The sequence below is a fragment of the Symphalangus syndactylus genome, chromosome 22 (genome assembly GCF_028878055.3).
Source record: "Symphalangus syndactylus isolate Jambi chromosome 22, NHGRI_mSymSyn1-v2.1_pri, whole genome shotgun sequence".
NCBI lineage: Eukaryota > Metazoa > Chordata > Mammalia > Primates > Hylobatidae > Symphalangus > Symphalangus syndactylus.
The window spans coordinates 22,968,928-22,991,071 of NC_072444.2; the positions used below are offsets into that span (position 1 = coordinate 22,968,928).

Sequence of the window (22,144 nt, forward strand, 5' to 3'; positions counted from 1 at the left end):
TGCTCAAATATTATTCTGGCTGTTTCTGAGAAGGTGTTTTAGGATGAGATTAACACTTATTTATTTATTCATTTTAATTTTTTAATTTCCATAGGTTTTGGGGGAACAGGTGGCATTTGGTTACACAAGTACGTTTTTTAGTGGTGATTTGTGAGATTTTGGTGCACGCATCATCCAAGCAGTATACACTGAACCCAATTTGTAGTCTTTTACCCCTTACCCCTCTCCCATCCTTTCCCCTCGAGTCCCCAAAGTCCATTGTGTCATTCTTATGCCTTTGCATCATCATAGCTTAGCTCCCACTGATGAGTGAGAACACTCGATGTTTGGTTTTCCATTCCTGGGTTACTTCATCTAGAATAATAATCTCCAATCCCATCCAGGTTGCTGCAAATGCCATTAACTCATTCCTTTTCATGGCTGAGTAGTATTCCCTTGTGTGTGTGTATATATATATCTCAGTTTCTTTATCCACTTGTTGATTGATGGTATTCTAAATGTAATTTTTATTTTTTAAAATTATTAAAAACAAATTTGTGAGTACATTGTAGGTGTATATATTTATGGGGTACCTGAGATGTTTTGAGGCAGGCAGGCAATGTGAAAAAAGTACACTGTGGAGAATGGGGTATCCATCCCATCAAGCATTTATCCTTCGAGTTACAAACAATCCAATTGCATTCTTTATGTTATTTCAAAATGTACAATGGTTATTACTGACTATAGTCACCCTATTGTGTGCTATCAACTAGTAGGTCTTATTCATTCCTTCTCATTTTGTGCACCCATTAACCATCTGAGATTGACATTTAAATCAGTAGACTGAGGATAGCAGACTGCCCTCCCTAATGTGGGCAGGCCTCATCCAGTTCCTTGGAGGCCTGGGTAGAACAAAAAGGTTGACCCTCCCCCAAATAAGAGAAAATGCCTCCTGCCTGACTGCTTTCACACCGAAACATCAGCCCTTCCTGGGTCTTGAGCTGGTTGGTCTTTGAACTGGAATTACACCATGGGCTTTCTGGGGTCTCCAGCTTGTCAACTCACCCTGAAGATCCTTGGAACTTGTAAGCCTCCATAATCTTGTGAGCGCCAATTCCTTATAATAAATCTCTCTGTCTCTGTATAAACACACACACACACACACACACACAGAGAGACACTCACACACACATTTTATTAGGTCTGTTTTTCTGGAGGATGCTGATTAATGTGGTAAGTAACTTGCCCAAATGACACACAGCTAGGAAGTGCTCAAGCAGGTCTTTTGAACTCTAGAACCAGAGTGTTTATCCCATTGCCTCTCCCGCTTCCTCTCCAACACAACACAAAACTACTCTTATAGGATGGCCAAGACTCAAAGTGGATCTTAAGTGTCAAAACTTTATAATCAATGGACAGGCTTTCCTGAAAATCTATATGATTTCTTGGTTTCAGTGCTTTATATATCATACATTTTCTTCCCCGCTGGGCATACAGCCAATTCTAATATCACATTTGAACTCAAACAGGCTCATACCCAATACAAAGTATCTTGCATTCCTCACCAGTTTCCATCAGAGCAAAAGAAAAAGAATCTGCATTTCAAATTGTTGAGTTTGTTGTTATGACAACACGTAGCCTTGGTCTGCTCTGAGCAGTGGTATGCAAAGTTCTGAGTTGAAAGCATTTTGTATATGTATTCAGGAGGTGGGTTTATTCATATACACTGCTATCCCCCACCCCCCACCACACACAAAGACAAGATGTTTCTTAGCTGCCTTAATGCAACGTAGAAAACATAAAGAATGCACAAAGGCATAGAATTCCAGGAGGAGCTGTCCCAGCAGGGACGGTGAACATTTGCTCTTCCTCCATGCTTATCTTTACAATGATGTGACAGAATGCCAGGTGTCAGACAGCATTCCTTCTTAAGGAATTTATTGAGTGTCCTTTAAGTGGGCCTTTCTTATTCTTTTACAATACATATATGTGAATGACAATATATGTTTGTGTTTGCATATATACGTTTCATTCTACAATTAGTTTCTGTTCTTATCATTCACTATTACATTTTTGAGAATTTTCAGTACTTCATTCTCTTAACTGGGTTAAGTGATGCATCTTATGAATAGAGCCCATTGATCTTTTCTCCTATTTACAGACATTTTAATTATTTCTTAAGTTTTTATTTTCTTTCCCAGAGTAAACAGTGCTGCAATGAACATCTTCATGCATGTCTCCTTAGGCACATGAGGGAGAACTTGTTTCAGGAAATGGAATTGCTGGATTCTAGTGAATGCATTTTTTTGTTGTTGTTTAACTAGGCACTGCCAGGTAGCTGCTTGTTCCAGCATACTGATACGGGAGATAGAAAGAAATTATTTAGGCAGATAGTAAGGGCAACAGAGTCCTCAGTGGAATTTCCCTTTCAACAAAAAGCAGCCCCCAAATCATTTCTTTTCTAACAAAGAGCAGCCTGAAAAATCGAGCTGCAGACACAGATAAGCATGTTGGAAGCTTGCACAGGTGAATGTCGGCAGCTGTGCCAATAGGAAAGGGCTACCTGAGGTTCAGGCATGTTCGACATGGAGTCTCCATCTTCCCTTTTCTTTGTCACCATGGGTACAGTAAAAAAAAAGCAGGTAATGTGGCGCCAACTAGGTAGATAACCCATCTGCATAATAAAAGGTTAGGGTGGGGCGACCAGCCTCTTCCCGTGCTATGCAAACAGCACACCTAGTCGTAAGCAGTTCTTTGCGTGCTGTGCAAGTGGCACACCCGGTCCGATCAATCTTTTGTGCCCTATGTCAATCAGACACCACCCCCTCAAGTTCCTCTATAAAACCTTCTGCATTTCACTGCAGAAGCGGCAACCCATTTTCTCCGGGACACCTCTCTCTGCGCAGAGAACTCTTCTTTTTCTTTTGTCTGTTAAACTTCTGCTCTTAACCTCACTCTAGTGTTTCTGCATCCTTGATTTCCTTGGTATGGGGCAATGAATGTTGGGTATTATCCCAGACAAATGATGCCGCTTCAGTACTTTTCCAGCAGTAGCATATGCACCCTTCACCAACACTTGATATTGTCAGATTTTAAACTTTCCTCCACAGATGCTGTGAAATGGTATCTCGTTACTAGTTGCAGTTCCAGACTGTGCGTGAGGTTGACACTCTCCTTCCATGTGTACTAGACTGGCCATTTCATATTTCTTTTCTGTCATCTCTCTATTTTGATTTTGTTAGTGTGGTTCTTTTGTTGTTGGTTCTTTGTCCTTTTCTTATTGATGCTGAAAATTGTTTATATATTCTAGATACTAATTCAGTTATATGTTGCAAATATCTACTTCGAGTCTGTGGTTTGTCTTTCAATTTTATTCACAAAAGGCTTATAAAATTGAAATGAACCAAATATTAACGTTTCATTTGCTGATTTTTTTTTTTTTTTTTTGGTTTGGGGAGTAGAGGGATCTTTACTAAGAACTCTTGCCTGAGCCTGAAGCTTCAAAGGCATTTTCTTCTAATAGATTTAAAGTTTTCTTTTTGCATCTAGGTTTTGGTCCATCTGTTTTATTTTTGAGTATGGTGTGAAGTAAGGATGTAGTTTCATTGTTTTCTTATGTACAAAGATAATTCTCCGAGCACCATTTGTAAAGGTACTTAACGGTTTATATTTTTTCTATTTATTTGCAATGTCACCTCTATCATGGATTAAGTTTCTATATGCAGGCTGGGTGTGGTGGCTCATGCCTGTAATCCCAGCACTTTGGGAGGCCAAGGTAGGTGGATCACTTGAGGCCAGGAGTTCAAGACCAGCCTGGCCAACATGGCGAAACCTCATCTGTACTAGAAATACAAAAATTAGCCGGGTGTGGTGGCATGCACTGTAATTTCAGTTACTTGGGAGTCTGAGGCACGAGAATCACTTGAACCCAGAAGGCAGAGGTCGCAACGAGCCAAGGTCATGCCACTGCACTCCAGCCTGGGAAACAGAGTGAGACTCTGTCTCAAAAAAAAAAAAAAAGTTTCTATATCCATTTGGGTCTATCTGTGAGATTTTTATTCTCCTTCATCGCTCTATTAACCTATTTCTTCACCAGTGTCATAATTTTCATTATAATAGGGTTTGTCTTGGTAACTGATAGAACAGGTTCTTCTTTTTTGTTCTTTTTCACAACTTATTTAGCAACTCTTCGATGTTTACTCTTCTGTGTGATTTTCAGAATCAGTTTGTCTAGTTTCATTTAAAAATATTTTGTCAGGACTTTGATGATAACATATTGACATTTATAAGTTAATTTGGGGATATTTTATATTTATGACATTTAGGTACTCAGTTTTCCTGTGAAACAATATGATATATATTCCTATTTGCTTGAGTCCTTTATGCCCTTTAATAACACTTTATAATTTTGTCCGTAAAGTTCTTGCAAGGCTTTTGTTAAGTTTATTTTTAGATAGCTTAGATTATAAACTTGCCATGAGAATTAAACAAGGTAGAAAATACAAATGCTTGGAACGCTGGTAAGAACTCAATGAGTGTTAGCAATTATTAATATTCTTTCATAAATTTGTTGCTATTAGGAACAGGCTATTTTTCCTATAACATCGAAGATTTTTTTTGGCCTATAGAAACTTACAAATTTTTTTAAAATGTGGGTTTTGTATTTAGAATGTAAATTTTGTGTTTAAAATTTTTAGGACTAAAAGTCATTGGATTTTTTGAGTGCTTTTTTTAGTTCTAAACATCTATATGTTGTTCTTTTTTTTATATAGACTGTCATAACTTTTGAAAATACTAAAATTGTTTGCCTTTTTGATTCTTATGCCTATCTATTTCTTTTACTTGTATTATATTAACAAAAAAAATTGAAATATAATGTTGGATAATAGATGTGATAGCAGGCATTCTTACCTCTTTTGAACTTTACTGGAAAGACTTTCCTATTTCACTCTCAATATGACGTTTGCTTTTAGGTTCCAGCAGCAATTTTTTTTCCCATTTCTAGTTTGATAAGAGGTTGTTGGTTTTATTTTTTAAATTATAAATAAGTGTGGATGCTTACTAATGATTGATTCTGTACCTACTGAACTAATGATAAATGAATTATATTGATAGATTTATTTTTAAATTTTTACTTATTTATTTTGAGACCACATTATGAGACTGGCTAATTTTTATATTTTTGGTAGAGATGGGGTTTCACCATATTGCCCAGGCTGGTCTCAAACTCCTGGGCTCAAGTGATCCACCTGCCTTGGCTTCCCAAAGTGCTGAGATTACAGGCATGGGCCACTGTGCCAGACCTATACTGATAGATTTTAAAACTTCATACTATCCTTGCTTTCCTTAGATAAGGCTCATTAGTGACAATGTAGTTATTTTAATATCCTGCTGGATTCGTTTGCTCTTATTTAGAATTTTTCCCTCAGTGTTCAACATATGAGATTGACCTGGAATGATATAATCCTTATATCAGCAGTTTCCTAAAACTAGTCTTCTTCTCTCTTTTGTGCTTCTTCTAAATTATATATATAAGAACAGTCATTGTATGCTATTTTTCAAGCTTTGCTAAAAGTCAACCTTAACATCTTCCGGGTTCAAGCTATCTTTTTTTTGAGATAGAGTCGCACTGTTGCCCAGGCTGGAGTGCAGTGGCGTGATCTTCGCTCACTGCAGGCTCCGCCCCCCGGGGTTCACGCCATTCTCCTGCCTCAGCCTCCCGAGTAGCTGGGACTACAGGCGCCCGCCATCTCGCCCGGCTAATTTTTTGTATTTTTAGTAGAGACGGGATTTCACTGTGTTAGCTAGGATGGTCTCGATCTCCTGACCTCGTGATCCGCCCGCCTTGGCCTCCCAAAGTGCTGGGATTACAGGCGTGAGCCACCGTGCCCGGCCTCAAGCTATCTTTTCTACTTGGAATATTCTCTCCATTTCTGATTTTACAAATTCTAGGGTGTCTGGGAATTTAAAATCACTCAAATGTCATCACTTCCTTGAAGCTTTATTTGATTCCTCTTCTGCCCCCTCCTTATCCCCTTTGAAAACCCATTGTGCTCTCTCCCTGGCAGCCTCAGACCACTGTGTTCACACCATGCTTGCAGCATTTATGCTTCCTTGTTTTTGGAATAAAATTCCTAGCACCAGGCCTTTCTCTTAGTAGATGTCCAGCACACATTTGTCATATGAATATCTATATAACATCATTGCTGTTGTTCATCACATTTCAAACACACGCATGCACACACACACACACACACACACACATGGCAGATAGGAATGTCATGAAAAAACGACTTTTATTTTTAACCAGTGTTCAATGCTAATTCTTGTGATCTAGTCACATCTGGCAGGGCCTTGTTCTTCTACAAGAAGTGCTGTTACTTAGGCTCCCAAGTGATGGGCAATGCAGCAGGGGCCGGGCCTGGGAGAGTACAGCTAGGCAACAATGTTTATTGAGGGTTAATGGGCTGAATAAAGCTTCCATATTACATACTTACTACAGAGACTTATTACTCCAAAGACAAGTAATTACAGCACCTGTTGCAGTCCGTGGCATAGCCTAGAGACGGTAACCCATTCTTTCTTTGCCATGTGAACTCAATGTGGGCTGCTTAGTGGATGCTGGGTAGGAGCTGGAGTGCTGGGTTCTGATCCCAGATCTGCTACCAGTTCTGTGACCTTGGACCACACATCTGCACAACGAATGCACTGTGAGGGAAAGCACGTCCCAAGGAATGCATATTTTCATGGCAGACTGGACAGGATAATTTCCAAGTGTCTTTCTACAATTTTATGATTTATGAGAGCTGAAAAATCCGAGAAGTGCCATAAAGCTTTAAATTCATGACGATGGCACTTCTCCTGGCCAGGTTGTTCTCACATTGCTCTTAGAGATGTTGAGATTTCTTCCTTTGTGATTCTCTCAGGACAAATACTGCCTGAGCTGGCATCAAAGAAAGACTTGTGAACAAATGGAGCTCCCTAAACATTCCGTCCCCGTCCCAGGTATCCCTGGAGGATAGAAGTGGTTCAGTATGTCCAGTGGTCACCGGAGCTTACGAGATCACTGGGCTTGGGGATCATTACATACTTGGGTAGGAGTGTGGGCATTAACCCCTGATTGGATGAAATGACTGTGAAATCATTCCTTCTTTTTTAATTTTAATTCACTAATTACTTACTGAGAGCTTGACATACAAAAGTCACTCTACTAAGTCATGTAGGAAATGATGAGATGAACAGGGCATAAATGCCATCTTCAAGGAGCTCATGGTCCAGTTGGAGACAGGAGAGAGTCACTAGCAAAAGGGTATGGGGAGGGAAGAGGTAATTGATGAGTAGAGCCTCAGGGAAGCCCTCCTGAGAGATGGCATTGAGCACGACGGCTTTGAAGCACAGGTAGGGGTTTTGATCTCAGAGCAGAGCAGCATGTGGGAAGATTCCAAGGTGTGAAATAGAGGGGCACACAGGTCACCACCCCTTAGCAACGTGGATGTCTCCAGCTGTGACCCAGGACAGAGAGTTTTGAGATGGTTATGTGACTGAACCCAGTACACGCCCCCGGGTGACTTGTGAGTCCATCTCAAAGCTTGGGATTGGTCCTAATGGGTGGCTGGCTGCTTGCCTGTTACTGAGAGAGTCCTAGATGTCTTTTTTGCCCTTAAATTACCTTTACCAATGACCATCAAGGTATTTAGACTTTCCATCATTAAACTCACTTTTTCTTGATAGAATACTACCTAAGACATGTAGTTGGTAAGCAGCAAATAGATTATTTAGGAGCAGTAATTTATTAACAAATTAGCTGTTATCAAAACATCCTTGGGTTAAGTGCGGTGGCCCATGCTTGTAATCCCAGCATTCTGAGAGGCTGAGGCGGGAGGATCACTTGACCTCAGGAGTTCGAGACCAGCCTGCGCAATATAGTGAGACCTCATCTCCACTAAAAATAAATAAATAAAAATAAATAAATAAATAAACTAGCCAGGCATGGCAGGAGGCTGAGGTGGAAGGATCGCTTGAGCTTAGGAGATCGAGGCTGCAGTGAGCTATGATTGCGCCACTGCACTCTAGCCTGGGTGACAGATCAAGACTCTGTCTCAAAACAAACAAAATCCCCCACTCCCAAATCTCTTTGTCCAGGGATGGCAAGTGCCCTGAGTGGAGGGGGGAATGGGGAGATTCAGGGGATCGGTGGCAGTTAAGGCAGCCCCAACACTTCCGGAAAGAAAACCCCTGAGTAATCCGAAAGTCACAGCATGAGAACACTGAGTGCCCGGATGTGGGGAGGAGAAGGAGGAAACACAAAGGGGTCTGCACCCTTTGGAGTGCTTGACCACGTGGTCTAGAGTCTTCTGGGTTGTTGATAGCTGTTCTCTCTCCCATCAGTTCCGTGTGGGGGAAAAGCATAATGCCCTTAACATGCTAATGTTTATTTCTCAGAGAAGATATAAAAGAGTCATCTCAGAGAATTCTAAAGCAGTCTTGATCACATTTCCTCTTCTGGGAAAAGTGAGCCCATCTCGTGCTGAAGACACGAGCTTAGAACCTGTTATTGCACAGTGGAGCTGATGCCACCTGGGCATCAACCAACCTCACCTGCATCCTGCTCTCTCCAAGTCTCAAGCCCTTTAAAAGGGATAACAGCAAACACTTCTACAGTGCTTGCTCTATACCAGGCACTGTTTCAGATGCATTATATGCATTAACTCATTCAATCCTCACAATTTCCCTATGTGATACTGTTGTTACATTCATTTGTACAGATAAGGAAATTGAGGTGCCTTGCCCAAAATCACAGATAGTAAGTGGCGGAGCCAGGATTCAAATTCAAGAAGACCTGATCTACTCCACACTTTTAATCACTACATCTAACTTTCTTTGTAGGAAAAGAGTATAAATAATAATGACTATTCAGTGGCCATACTTTATCAGTTAGCTATTGTTGCATAACCAACTAACTCAAAACTCAGCAGCATAAAACCAGAATCATTTAACTCTTGACTATATTAGTTTTATATATTACTATAACTCAGGCATTTTAGTAGGCTAGGGAACGAGCAGATATAGGCTGGGCTTGATTTATCTTGGTTAGACTCACTTTTGCATCTATGAGTCAATCGAGAACTTTGTTCTGGAAAGCGCTAGGCCACCTTAACTGAGGTATTTTGGCTCCGTATGTCTCTTATCCTCCTCCTGCAATGCAGGAGGAATCAGGCAAGGACTCTTGAAGCCTTATCTCTTATCTCAGAACTGGCACATCCTTCCTTCTGCCTTATTCTTTTCTTTTTTTTTTTTTGAGATGGAGTTTTGCTCTTGTTGCCTAGGCTGCAACAAGATCGCACTGCAATAGTGCCATCTCGGCTCATGGCAACCTCCACCTCCCAGATTCAAGTGATTCTCCTATCTCAGCCTCCCAAGTATCTGGGATTACAGGCACCTGCCACCATGCCCAGCTAAATTTTTTTTTGTATTTTTAGTGGAGATGGGGTTTCACCAAATTGGCCAGGCTGGTCTCAAACTCCTGACCTCAGGTGATCCGCCCGCCTCGGCCTCCCAAACTATTGGGATTACAGGCATGAACCACTGCCCCCAGAGCTTCTGCCTTATTCTGTTGGTCAGAATGAGTTGCATGATGTTCTGAACTGTTTGTGTCGCTTAAAACATACATGTTGAATCCCTAACACTCAATGTCATGTTTGGAAGTGGGGTGAAATGGGGGTAAATGGGGGTGAAACGCTCATGATGCTAATGGTGTCCTCACACAAAAAAGAAGAGACAAAATTCTCTCTCTCTCCACCATATGAGGACACAATGAGAAGGAGGCCATCTACAATCCAGGAAGAGGAACTTCACCAGAATTTGACCATGTTGGTGCCCTGATCTTGGACTTCCAGTCTCCAAAACTGTGAGAAACTTCCATTGTTTAAGCCACCCAGTTTGTAGTATTTCGTTCTGGCAGCCTGAGATGATTAAGACACATAGGGAGAGAAAATATACATCACCTGTATTTGAGGAACTCTCAAGTCACATGCTAAAGACTATAGCTACAGGGAGAGGGGAAGTGGGGCTATTACTGCAATCCTTCTACTTCAGTCTTACAAAGATACATTGACTGTAGCCTCTAGCAAAATGGGAGAAACAAACTTTCAAAATCCAATGTCATGGAAATCACTGAAGGAGAAGTAGGTAGGAATAGAGATGGAGACATAAACTTTCTAGAGATCTTACTTTATTTTTCAGATGCCAATCTTGCTCTAAGTAAAAAAAAAAAAGAACTTGTAGAGCAGAGAAAATGGAATCTGTCTAAAAAGATGGCTGACGTTACAGAAAAGGCATTTAGGTGACAGGACTTTTTCAATCTCACAGCTAAAAACAGATCCAGGCTGCATGGCTTAAACTGAGTGGCTTATTCCCCTGCATTTATCATAGATGTTTATGACCAGCCCAGAGTTTTCTTCCACACTTGTAACGATTTGATGGAGGGGTAAGATGAGGATAACACTGGCCTGCTTCTCAATTTTAGATTATCTTCCAGAAGCTCAAGTACACAGCCACAGAAATCATCCCCAGTAATTTCAAGTTGGCAGAGCCAAGCTAATTATCTGCAATTTCATCTGTCAAAATAGTTTGGAAAACTCTCACGTGTTAGGGGAGTGAGTCTGACGGGTGGGCATTGCCAATGCTCCAGAATTTTCACAACTTAGAAAAGGAGTTAGATATTGGCCTTTGGTAAAGGGCATTTCCGCATCATTTTTTGGAACCTGTATGTCTAAGCCACGGGTCATAGTCTTTGGCTGGCAGGGACTTGGGTTTGCCCTAGCTGAGCCATGGCTGGTGTGGCTGAACTAGAGAAACTGTGTACATTCCTGCAGATCCTGCTGGAGACATATAGATATCTTTTGTTTGTAGATATATTTTCTAAGGCCCCACATGCAGTGCAGACCAGTGTAAGACCTACGTTTTTTTTTTTTTTTTTTTTTGCTTTATTTGTTGCTGGTTTTTTTTTTTTTTTTTTTTTTTGAGACAGAGTCATGCTCTTGTCACCCAGGCTGGAGAGCAGTGGTGCAATCTCGGCTCACTGCAACCTTTGCCTCCCAGGTTCAAGTGATTCTCCTGCCTCAGCCTCCTGAGTGGCTGGGATTACAGGGGTGCGCCACCACGCCCGGCTAATTTTTGTATTTTTTGTAGAAATGGGGATTTCACCATGTTGGTCAGGCTGGTCTCGATCTCCTGACTTCGTGATCTGCCCGCCTCGGCCTCCCAAAGTGCTGGGATTACAGGCATGAGCCACCCCGCCCGACCTTAAGTCTTACAAAGGTACAAGAACTGTGGGGTTATTATGGCTGGCACTGCTCTGATTGGTCAGTGCCACTCCTGTTTGGTGCCCCCTGCTGTTCACGTTAAATATCTTCCCCAGTATCCATCTTCTAACTCAGGGCCAGAGTCTTGTTGCCCCTCCAAGTCCATGCTGCATCTTTCCCTGGGAGGCTGACGTTTCTGGATCAAGGATACCCTAGTCTTACAGCTTGCTGTTGGGTTTGATCACTGAAGGGCACCAGCAGGGGAGGTGTTGGGGTAAGTAAATTAGTCCCCTGGCTGCCTTTTGCAACAGCTAGTCATTAGCTATGTTCCTCCACAGGGGCTGCAGCTCCCACCAACCACAGCCACAGCGCCCTCCGTGATTCCAGGAGCCACTGCTCCACGTCTACCTTCTGCCCTGGAGGTGGTAAGAGCCCCAGCCAAGGCCAGAATGTACCTATGCCTTTTTAAGTAGACCCTAAATCCATCTCTTCCTACCAGGACCTGACTATTCCAAGCACTTAAAAAAAAGTGGTGGAGGTAGAGAGCACAATATTATAGGTAGTACATTAGTAAAATAACAATAAACAGTGACAACATCAACACAGACTTCTTTCTTGTTTCATTTGAGGTGATACATAGAAACAGCTAAAGCAGACCACCTGCCTTCTCTTCCTCTTCTCTCCCTGCCTCTGTTCCTCCTTTTCTTTTACTCCCTCTTTTTTGCTCCCTTTGGGCCTCCATCTCATTCTCTCTCCTCTCCCTCCTTCTTTCCCCCCTTATTCTCTCCCTCTCTCCCTTCCTCCATCCTTCAGCCCCAGTAGGGCCTATTCTGTACCAGGGCCTGTGCTGAGCACTGAGGAAGCAGAGGTGAGTTAGGCAGTCTTTGCCTTCAAAGAGATCACTGCCTAGGACTTAGCCATCACAGCAGTGCAAAGTACACTGGACTCAACAGAAGCTCCTGAGTCTGCAGAGCTAGGTCATATCCCTGTCTGTCACTCACTAGCTGGGTGACCTTGGGCATATCAGTCTAACTTATCCACTGCTGTTCCCATATCTATGAGACAGGAACACTTCTACCCACCTCGCAGAGTTCTTATTGCATTCAACAAGATAATATATGCAAAGCACTAATACCAGCCTAGCATATAGTAAGGACTGAGAAACAGTGGGAGTTAGCTCCCTTCTTTAGTGGAGGGAAAGAATGACAATATCACTTAGTGGTGAAGAGTGTTAAGATCGTAAAGGAGCTACTTAACCTCTGGGTTTAAATGGGGTTAATATAAACTACCTTCGATCTTATCTATATTTTCCCAGGAGTGTTATGACAATCATATATGATAACGTGTATAAGGCTTTAGATTATAAAAATGATAAAAGTATCAACCAAACATCATCACTTATTATTACGTAATGTTGATTTATATTTAAACAAGCTTTTCAATTGTTGCCTTAAATCACTGGGTAGGTCTGACTCTTTCTACCCCCATCCCAGGTTCCTTCATTATTTATTTATTGGGAATCTTGAAATAGTCTGGCCAGGAGAATATTGGAAATCAATTTGTCTGCTGAAATGGCAGTGATGGCAGGAGAGTCCCAGGGTCCCAGGCCGTTGCCGTTCCCCTTAACATAAGATCACATGCCATTTTAATGGCCCTAGGAGCTCTTGCATCTTTTGAACGCTAAAGTAAATAGGAAAATCAGCATCATTGCGTTAACGCACTAACCAAGCCCACCTTTGTACTGCTGGCACGTGTGTGGGGAGGTCCTCACCATAAAAGATGTGCTTTTCTTCCATCCTGCCCATTTGGTGACAAGAGAACATCAAAAAGCCTGAATCAGCTGCACAGCAAAAGATAAATGCCAATCAAGGCTGTCTGCCTTTGACCATCAAATACTTAACAGCAAAGCTCTAATTCTGCTACCATTAAAATGAGTTTAAAGGGCTTTCCAACTACATTAAAAAAAAAACAACACACATTTCTTCCAGCTGGGGAGTTTGCAGGTAAAAGTTTTCATGACTTTTTTTTTTTTTTGAGATTGGGTCTGGCTCTGTCACTCAGGCTGGCGTGTGGAGTGCAGTGGCTTACTGCAACCTCTGCATCCTGGGATCAAGCGATCCTCCCACTTCAGCCTCCCTCCGTGACTTTTAGAAATAGCAATTCTCTCTGATTTAGGTCCTCAATGCTAGCAATAGAATCCTGGGGTACTTAAGAAAACATCCAATCACAGATATTAATCGTCAAGAGACTAGGGAGGGTGCCACTTGTCACTCTGCAAATGTGTCCCCTGGAATAAGCAACTATGGCAAACTCTGTGAGGCTACTCTGAACTATTATTCTACAAAGCCTGTATTTCCTTGATATTTGAAGGAATGTTTTTGATTTCTCTGGCCCCAAAGGCACACAGAGGATCCTCAGTACCAAACGACTTCTCTAAAATGGAGTGATGTCTGTAAGAGTTCATGACCTAAATATTTTTATTTATCTGCTTTTATTCTTGCTACACACTGATAATTATGATGACAATAGCAATATAGCATCTATTATTTGGTGGGCATTTACTTTGTTCTTCGCAGAAGTGACTTCAGGGTTCTCAAACTTGTGAAATAGATCAACAAGAGGTGATACACGAGATGGTTCCTTGGGCAAAAAAACTGAGAAAGTGCCTATTTGGAGCCCTGACAAGTCCTGTGACATTAATATGAACTTCGACCGTTTGATTTGGCAAGGATGAATGCCTGCAAGAAAAGAACTCAGAGAGATGGTGGAACCTTAAAAACAAACAATATTCAAGTTTGCACCAATGAGCCAGCAGAGAACAGTCTGGAAGGAGGGGCTGCAGAATGCTCTCTTTTCCTTGCGTTTGACCTCACATGTATTGACCACTGACTGCACCATGGAAAGAAATCCCTAGAGCAGAAAGAAAGCCAAAGGCAAACAATACCCTCCACCCCCACCAGAAGACCCCAACTAGAAAATGTATACACTTATTCAGTGGATTGGAGCAGTGATGCCTGGTCTGGTCGCCATTAGAATCACCGTGAGAATTACAAAAACAGGACTCTGATTCCACTGGGCTAAACTAGCAATTCTGAACTAGTGCAATTTTGTCCCCCCACCCCCACACCCGCCTCCACCCAGGGGACATTTGGCAATGTCTGCAGACTTTTTTTCTATTGTCATGACCAAGGTGTGCTACTGGCATCTAGTGGGTAGAGGTCAGGGATGCTGTGAAACCTCCGACAATGCACAGGACATTCCCACAACAAAGAATGATGTGGCCCCTAATGATGGAGCCATGGCTCAGAAATCATGGGCCAGATGGAAGCTTGGGAAGGGCAGAGACACCCTGCCAGGCTTCTTGGATGCTGTATATCCAGCACCCTCCACAGGGTCTGGTGTGAAATCGTCCTGTCTTGAACATCTGAAGACTGACCAGCCAACTAGGAACCGAATCTAGCTGCAGGAGAGATGACGGCATCACTTCTAACAATCGAGGAAAGGCACCACTCAGTCGCTTCCTATTACAGTCATTGTGCAGGCTGGAGAAGGCTGACAGTCATTACTAGATATGCTATAATATGTATGTACATGTCCACCCCATATGCACTTACTTTCTCTTTCTAAAACTTTTGACAAAGACATAAGGATTTTCCTCTTCATAATTTTGTGGTCTTCTCTGGAAGCCTCTCTCTAAAGCCATTGGCTCAGGAGATAAAGAGGCTTAAACTGCGTTTAATGGTTATCACCTTTGGCTTTCACATCTTGGCTACACTCTTCACACCTCCCTTAAAGTTAAAGGAACCTGTCGTTCCTGCTGGAATCAGTGGCAGCTCCCAAGGACGAGTCATATTCCTGGATGCCAGAGTTCACAGCTATCCAGTCATGATTTAGTTCAAGTGGGGATTTGGAGAAGTGAGGCAGAGAATTATGAGTGCAAGTACGGTCATCCTATATCTACTAGTGTGTGTCCAGGGTTGACACTGTGAGGAGTGAAAAAGAAATAAAAACACTCAGGTTTTCACCTCTAGAAGCAATACAATTTTTTTAAAAAGGGAAAAAATAACTACTCAGGAATGGAATCACCCGCCCCCAACACAAAGAGAATAAGCAATGGCCCGAATCTTACTGAGAAGTCAAGGCCCCTGTATGTGTCTCCTGAGCCCATTTGTGTCAATGGTTATCTATACAAACTTTATTTAGGGGGAGTTTGTACCAGTGTTAACTGTGAACTAACAGGGAGTTCTGGGAATGTTTCCTTTCTAATGGATTTTCGGGTTGTATTTTTAAGGTGGTGCCAATAGGATGTACTGACAGATCAGAGGTGGTCATGAGAGAAGAAGCAAGTAGCCAGAAGAGTGAAGTTGCACTGGCTGAGATGCGGGAGCAGGTGGTGGTGGGTTCCCGGGAGTAAGTTAACCTTGAGCGAGTTAAGGTTAAGATAACCGAGCGGTGAGGTTGAGCAGACAGTTGTGTATGTGACCCTGGGGAAAGTCTAGCTGAAGATACAAAGATGGGATGAGATCACCAAGGAGTAAGTGTCTTTAGCAAAGAGAAGAGACCAAGGACTGAATCTGGATACCTCAACACTGGGAGTCAGAGCCTGGAAAGGATCCCTCAAAAGTGCCCAAGGAGCAGCAGAATGAGGGAAGACAGCCCAGGGAGTGTGGCACAGCTGCTCCTCACCACTTCAGGCTCCCCTGGAGTCCAAGGCACTGGGGCCTCATTCCTGGGTATTATAATTGCCTCCTAACTGGCCTCTGGCTTATGTCTCCTGCCCCAGTGGATGTTCATCACATCAGCCAGCATGGCTCTGTTAACACCCAAGCCAGTATCCTGCCCATCTGCTGAGAATCTTCAAGGGCTTTCATCTCACTCTGAGTCGAAGCCAATATCTTCACAATGGCCTGGCCCTTTGCCAACTGCTGTGGTTTAAATGTTTGTCCCTTACAAAACTTAGGTTGAAATTTGCTTGGCAATGTGGTGGTGGTAGGAGATGGAACCTTTGGGAGGTGATAGGGCCAAGGGCTCTGCCCTCACGGGTAGGATTAATGCTGTTACAAAAGAACAAGTTTGGCTTTCTTTTGTCTCTTTGCCCTTCTACCTTCCTTCCTGGGAGGATGCAGCAAGAAGGCCCTTGCCAGATATCAAGGCCTTAAGCTTGGACTTCCCAGCCTCCAGAACTGTGAGCCAATAAATTTGTTTATTAAAAATTACCCAGTCTCAAGCAGCACAGGTGGACTAAGACACCACCTCTCTGAATTTACCTCCAACTACTCTGGTGTTTACTGAGTCCGGCAATACAAAACATGATCCTCCCTCAGGGCATTCGCAAATGCTGTTCCCCCTGCATGGAATGCTCATCCCCCAAAACATTTGCAGGGCTTTCTCCCTCACCTCCTTCAGATCTTTATTCCAGTGGCACCCCTTGATGAGGCCTCCCTGGCTTCCCTATGCAACATTTTAACTCTCATCCACCTCTCATGATTTCGCCCTTTCCAAGGAGGCACTTATATTTTCTTGGAAGTTTACGTTATAAATCATACTGTACATTTTTCTTATTTTCTGTCTTTTCCACTAGACTAAAAGCTCCAGATGTACAAGAGCCTTTTTTTTTTGTATGTTTTACTCACTGCTTCATCTCCAGAGCTAGATCATTGTTTAGCACATAGTAGAGGCTCAATACGTGATTAATCGCAATCAAAATTTGCTATAATTCAATTTGTTTTTATTTACATGTAGCTGATTTTGTTTTTGCAAATGGAAAAAAGCCAGTGAAATTTATTTATTTATTTCTCACATTCTAAAATATGCCCATGTACTTATTTGGCTTTGATCCATTTACTCTAATTTTTAATTTTTGTGCATACATAGTAGGTGTGTATGTTTATGGGGTCCGTGAGCTATTTTGATACAGGCATGCAATGCATAATAATCATAGCAGGGTAAATGGGGTACCCATCACCTCAAACATTTATCCTTTGTGTTACAAACAATTCAAGTTTACTCTTTTAGTTACTTTTAAATGTGCAATTAAATTATTTTTTTACTATAGTCACCCTATTGTGCTAGATCTTATTCACTCTAGCTATTCTTTTTGTACCCATTATCCTTCCCCACTCCCTACCCCTCCACCTCTCCCCTTGACTACCCTTCCCAGCCTCTGATAACCATCCTTCTACTCTCTATCTCCATGAGTTCAATTGTTTTAATTTTTAGCTCCCATAAGTAAGTGAGAACATGTGAAGTATGACTTTCTGTGCCTGGCTTATTTCACTTAACATAATGGTCTCCAGTTCCATCTATGTTGTTGCAAATGACAGGATCTTGTTCTTTTTATGGCTGAATAGTACTCTGTTGTGTATATGTAACACGTTTTCTTTATCCATTCATCTGTTGATGAACATAGGTTGCCTCCAAACCTTGACTATTGTAAATAGATCTGCAACAAACACTGGAGTGCAGCTATCACTTTGATACACTGACTTCCTTTCTTTTGGGTATATACCAAGGAGTGGGATTGCTGGATCATGTAGTAGCTCTATTTTTAGTTTTTTGAGAAACCTTCAAACTCTTTTCCATTGTGATTGTACTAACTTATATTCCCATCTACAATGTACGAGGGTTCCTTTTTCTCAACATCCTCGCCAGCATTCGTTATTGCCTGACTTTTAGAGAAAAGCCATTTTAGCAGAAGTGATATGATGTCTCATTGTAGTTTTGATTTGCATTTCTCTGATGATCAATAATGTTGAGCACCTTTTCATATACCTACTTGCCATTTGTATGTCTTCTTTTGAGAAATGTCTATTCAGATCTTTTGCCCATTTTTAATCAAATAATTAGATTTTTTTTTTTCCTGTAGAGTTCTTTGAGTGCCTTACATAATCTGGTTATTAATTGCTTGTGAAATGGGTAGTTTGAAATATTTTATCTCATTCTGTGGGTTTTCTATTCACTTTGTTGATTGTTTCCTTTGCTGTGCAGAAGCCTTTTAATTTGATGTGATCCTATTTGTCCCTTTTTGCTTTGATTGCCTGTGCTTGTGGGGTATTACTCAAGAAATCTTTGCCCAGTCCAATGTCCTAGACAGTTTCCCCAATGTTTTATTTTAGTAGTTTCATAGTTTTAGGTCTTACATTTAAGGCTGTAATTCTTCTTGATTTGATTTTTGTATATTTTTAGAGACAGGGGTCTAGTTTCATTCTTCTGCATATGGATATCCAGTTTTCCCTGCATCATTTATTGAAGAGACTTTTTTTCCCAGTGTATGCTCTTGGCATGTTTGTCAAAAATGAGCTCACTATAGATGTATCTATTTATCTCTGGGTTCTCTGTTCCACTGATCTATGTGTTTATTTTTATGCCAGTACTATACTGTTTTGGTTACTATAACTCTGTAGTATACTTTAAAGTCAAGTAATGTGATTCCTTCAGTTTTGTTCTTTTTCCTTAGGATAGCCTTGGCTATTCAGGGTCTTTTGTGGTTCCATATAAATTTTAGAATTATTTCTTCTATTTCTGTGAAGAATGGTATTTTGATATTGTTATTTTGATACGGATTGCATTAAATCTGTAGATTGCATTGGGTAGTATGGACATTTAAGCAATATTGATTATTCCAACCCTTGAAAATGGAATATCTTTTATTTTTTGGTGTCTTCTTCAATTTCTTGCATCAATATTTTATAGTTTTCATTGTAGAGATCTTTCCCTTCTTTAGTTAATTCCTAGGTATTTTATTTTATCTGTAGCTATTGTAAATGGGATTACTTTCTTGATTTCTTTTTCAGATTGTTCACAATTGGGATATATAAGTGCTACTGATTTTTGTATCTTGATTTTGTATCCTGCAACTTTACTAAATATGTTGATCAGTTCTAATAGTTTTTTGCTGGAGTCTTAACGTTTTTTCCAAATATAAGATTGTATCATCTGCAAACAAGGATATTTGACTTCTTCCTTTCCAATTTGGATGCTCTTTATTTCATTCTCTTGTCTTCTGGTTGCTCTAACTATAACTTCCAGTACTATTTTGAATAACAGTGGTGAAAGTGGGCATCCTTGTTGTGTTCCTGATCTTAGAGAAAAGGCTTTCAGTTTTTTCCCATTCAGTATGATACTAGCTATTGGTCTTTTATATATGGCTTTTATCATATTGAGTTACATTCCTTCTATACCTAGGTTTTTGAGGGTTTTTATCATGAATGGGTGTTGAATTTATCGGCTACTTTTTCATCATCAATTGAAATGATCACATGGTTTTTGTCCTTTAGTCCATTGATATGATGTATCAGATTAATTGATTTGCATGTGTTGAACCATTCTAGCATCCTGAGGATAAATCCCACTTGGTCATAATGAACAATGTGTTTAATGTGTTGTTGAAGTCAGTTTGCTAGTGTTTTGTTGAATATTTTTGTGTCGATATTCATCAATGATACTGGCCTATAATTTTCTTTTTTTTAAATGTGTCTCTGTCTGGTTTTGGTAGCAGGGTAATACTGGCGTCATCGGATGAGTTTAGAATGGCTCATGGTTCAGTCCTTGTAGGTCGTATCTCTCTCTTTAGCTCTAATAATATTTGCTTTATATATCTGGGTGCTCCAGTGTTGGGTGCACATATATTTAAAATTGTCATACCTTTTTGGTGAATCAGTCCCTTTATCATTATATAGTCAGCTTCTTTGTCTCTTCTTATAGTTTTTGTCTATGTATCAACACACATATATCTGGGTGCTCCAATGGTGGCCTGGCAATACTCTCCATAGCTCTGTGGGATGATGGCCATGAGATGAGACTCCTTTACCTCAGAAAGGGGAGGTAAGAATGGGAAAGACTATGTTGCCAGATGTATGACATTTGTTTCTTTTCTCTCGCTGCTTTTAGGATCCTTTGTTGATCCTTGATGTTTGAGTTTGATTATTAATGCCTTGAGGTAGTCTTCTTTGGGTTAAACTGCTTGATATTCTATAACCTTCTTGTATTTGGATATTGGTACCTTTCTCTATATTTGGGATGTTTTCTGTTATTATCCCTTTTACTAACTTTCTACCCTCGTCTCTTTCTCTAGACTTGGGATGTTTTCTGTTATTATCCCTTTTACTAACTTTCTACCCTCGTCTCTTTCTCTATCTCCTCTTTAGGGTTAATAAATTTTAGATTTGCCCTTTTGGGGCTATTTTTCTAGATCTCATAGGTGTGCTTCATTCTTTTTTATTCTTTTTCTTTTTGTTTCCTCTAACTGTGTATTTTCAAATGGCCTGTCTTCAACCTCATTAATTATTTCTGCTGCTTGATCAATTCTGCTATTAAAAAACTCTGATGTATTTTTTAGTATGTTAATTGCATTTTTCAACTCTAGAATTTCTGCTTGGTTCTTTTCAATTATTTCAACCTCTTTGTTAAATTTATCTGATAGAATTCCGATTTTCTTCTTTGTGTTATCTTGAATTTAAGTTTCCTCAACACAGCACTTTTGAATTCTCTGAAAGGTCACATATCTCTGTTTCCTCAAATAGGTCCCTGGTGTCTTACTTAGTTCATTTGTTGAGGTCATGTTTTCTTGGATGGTCTTGATGCTTAGGAATGTTTGTTTGTGTCTGGGTATTGAAGAGTTAGGTATTTATTGTAGTCTTCTCTGTCTGGGCTTGTTTGTACCCATCCTTCTTGGAAAGGCTTTCCAGGTTTTCAAAATGACTTGAGTGTTGTGGTCTAAGTCACATCTGCATTAGGGGGTACCCCAAGCCCAATAGTGATATGCTTCTTGCAGCCTCACAGAGGTACCGCCTTGGTGGTCTTGGATAAGATTCACAGGAATTCTCTGGATTACCAGGCAGAGACTGTTGTTCTTTTCCATTATATTCTCTCCAACAAATGGAGTCTCTCTGCTCTGAGCTGTCTGGGGCTGGGGGTGGGGTGATATAAACACCTCTGTGCCCACCACCACTGGGACTGTGCTGGGTTAGACCTGAAGCCAGCATAGCACTGGGTCTCGCCTAAGGCCCACTATAACCACTGTTTGGCTACTGCCTATGTTTGCTGAAGGCCCTGGGGCTTCACAATCCAGCAAGTGGTGAAGCCACCCAAGGTGGCAAGTTCCCCCAGGCACTAGGTCAATCTAGGGATGCTGTCCAGGACTCAGGGACTAGAGTCAAAATCTTAGAAATCTACCTGGTGTTCTATTGTACTGTGGCTGAGCTGGCACGCAAACCATGAGACACAGTCCTTCCCATTCTTTCCTCCCCTTTCCACAGGCAGAGGAGCCTCATCCCATGGCCACCACTCCCACAGGCCTATGGGGAGTATTGCCAGGCCACCATCAATATACCCTTAAGGTCCAAGGGCTCTTCAGTCAGCTTGTGGTGAATGTTGGCAGGCCTAGGACTCACCCTTCAGGACAGTGGTCTCCCCTCTGCCCCGGGGAAGGTGCACAGATGTTGTCTAAGAGCCAAGGTCTGGAATCAGGGACCCCAAAAGCCTGCTTGGTGCTTTACCTCTCTGTGGCTGAGCAGGTACCTAAGGTGAAAAACAAAGTCCTGTTTACTTTTCCCTCTACTTTTCTCAATCAGAAAGAGTCTCTCCCTGTAGCCACAATAGCTGAGAATGTGCTGAGTCTCACCTGAAGCCAGCAAGCCTCAGAGTCTCACCCAAGGACCATGGTGTACCACTTGGTTATTTCTGCCAGTTGTTCAGGGCCCAGGGGCTCTTTAGTCAGCAGGTGATGGGTCCTGCGAGGACTGCATCCTTCCTTTCAGGCCAGTTGGTCTGCTTCTGGCCCAGCATGTGTCTAGAAATGTTGTCTGGGAGCTAGAGCCTGGAAATGGGGCCTCATGACTGTAACTGGTGCTGTATTGTGGCTG

The 22,144-nt window shown here is 41.5% G+C and overlaps 1 protein-coding gene across 3 annotated transcripts in view; it reads right to left on the reverse strand.

Moving 5' to 3' along the window:
* The window catches only part of KAZN (kazrin, periplakin interacting protein), a 1,209,168-nt gene that overhangs the window by 704,137 nt on the left and 482,887 nt on the right, over positions 1–22,144 (reverse strand). The gene's annotated exons all lie outside the window — the stretch shown is intronic.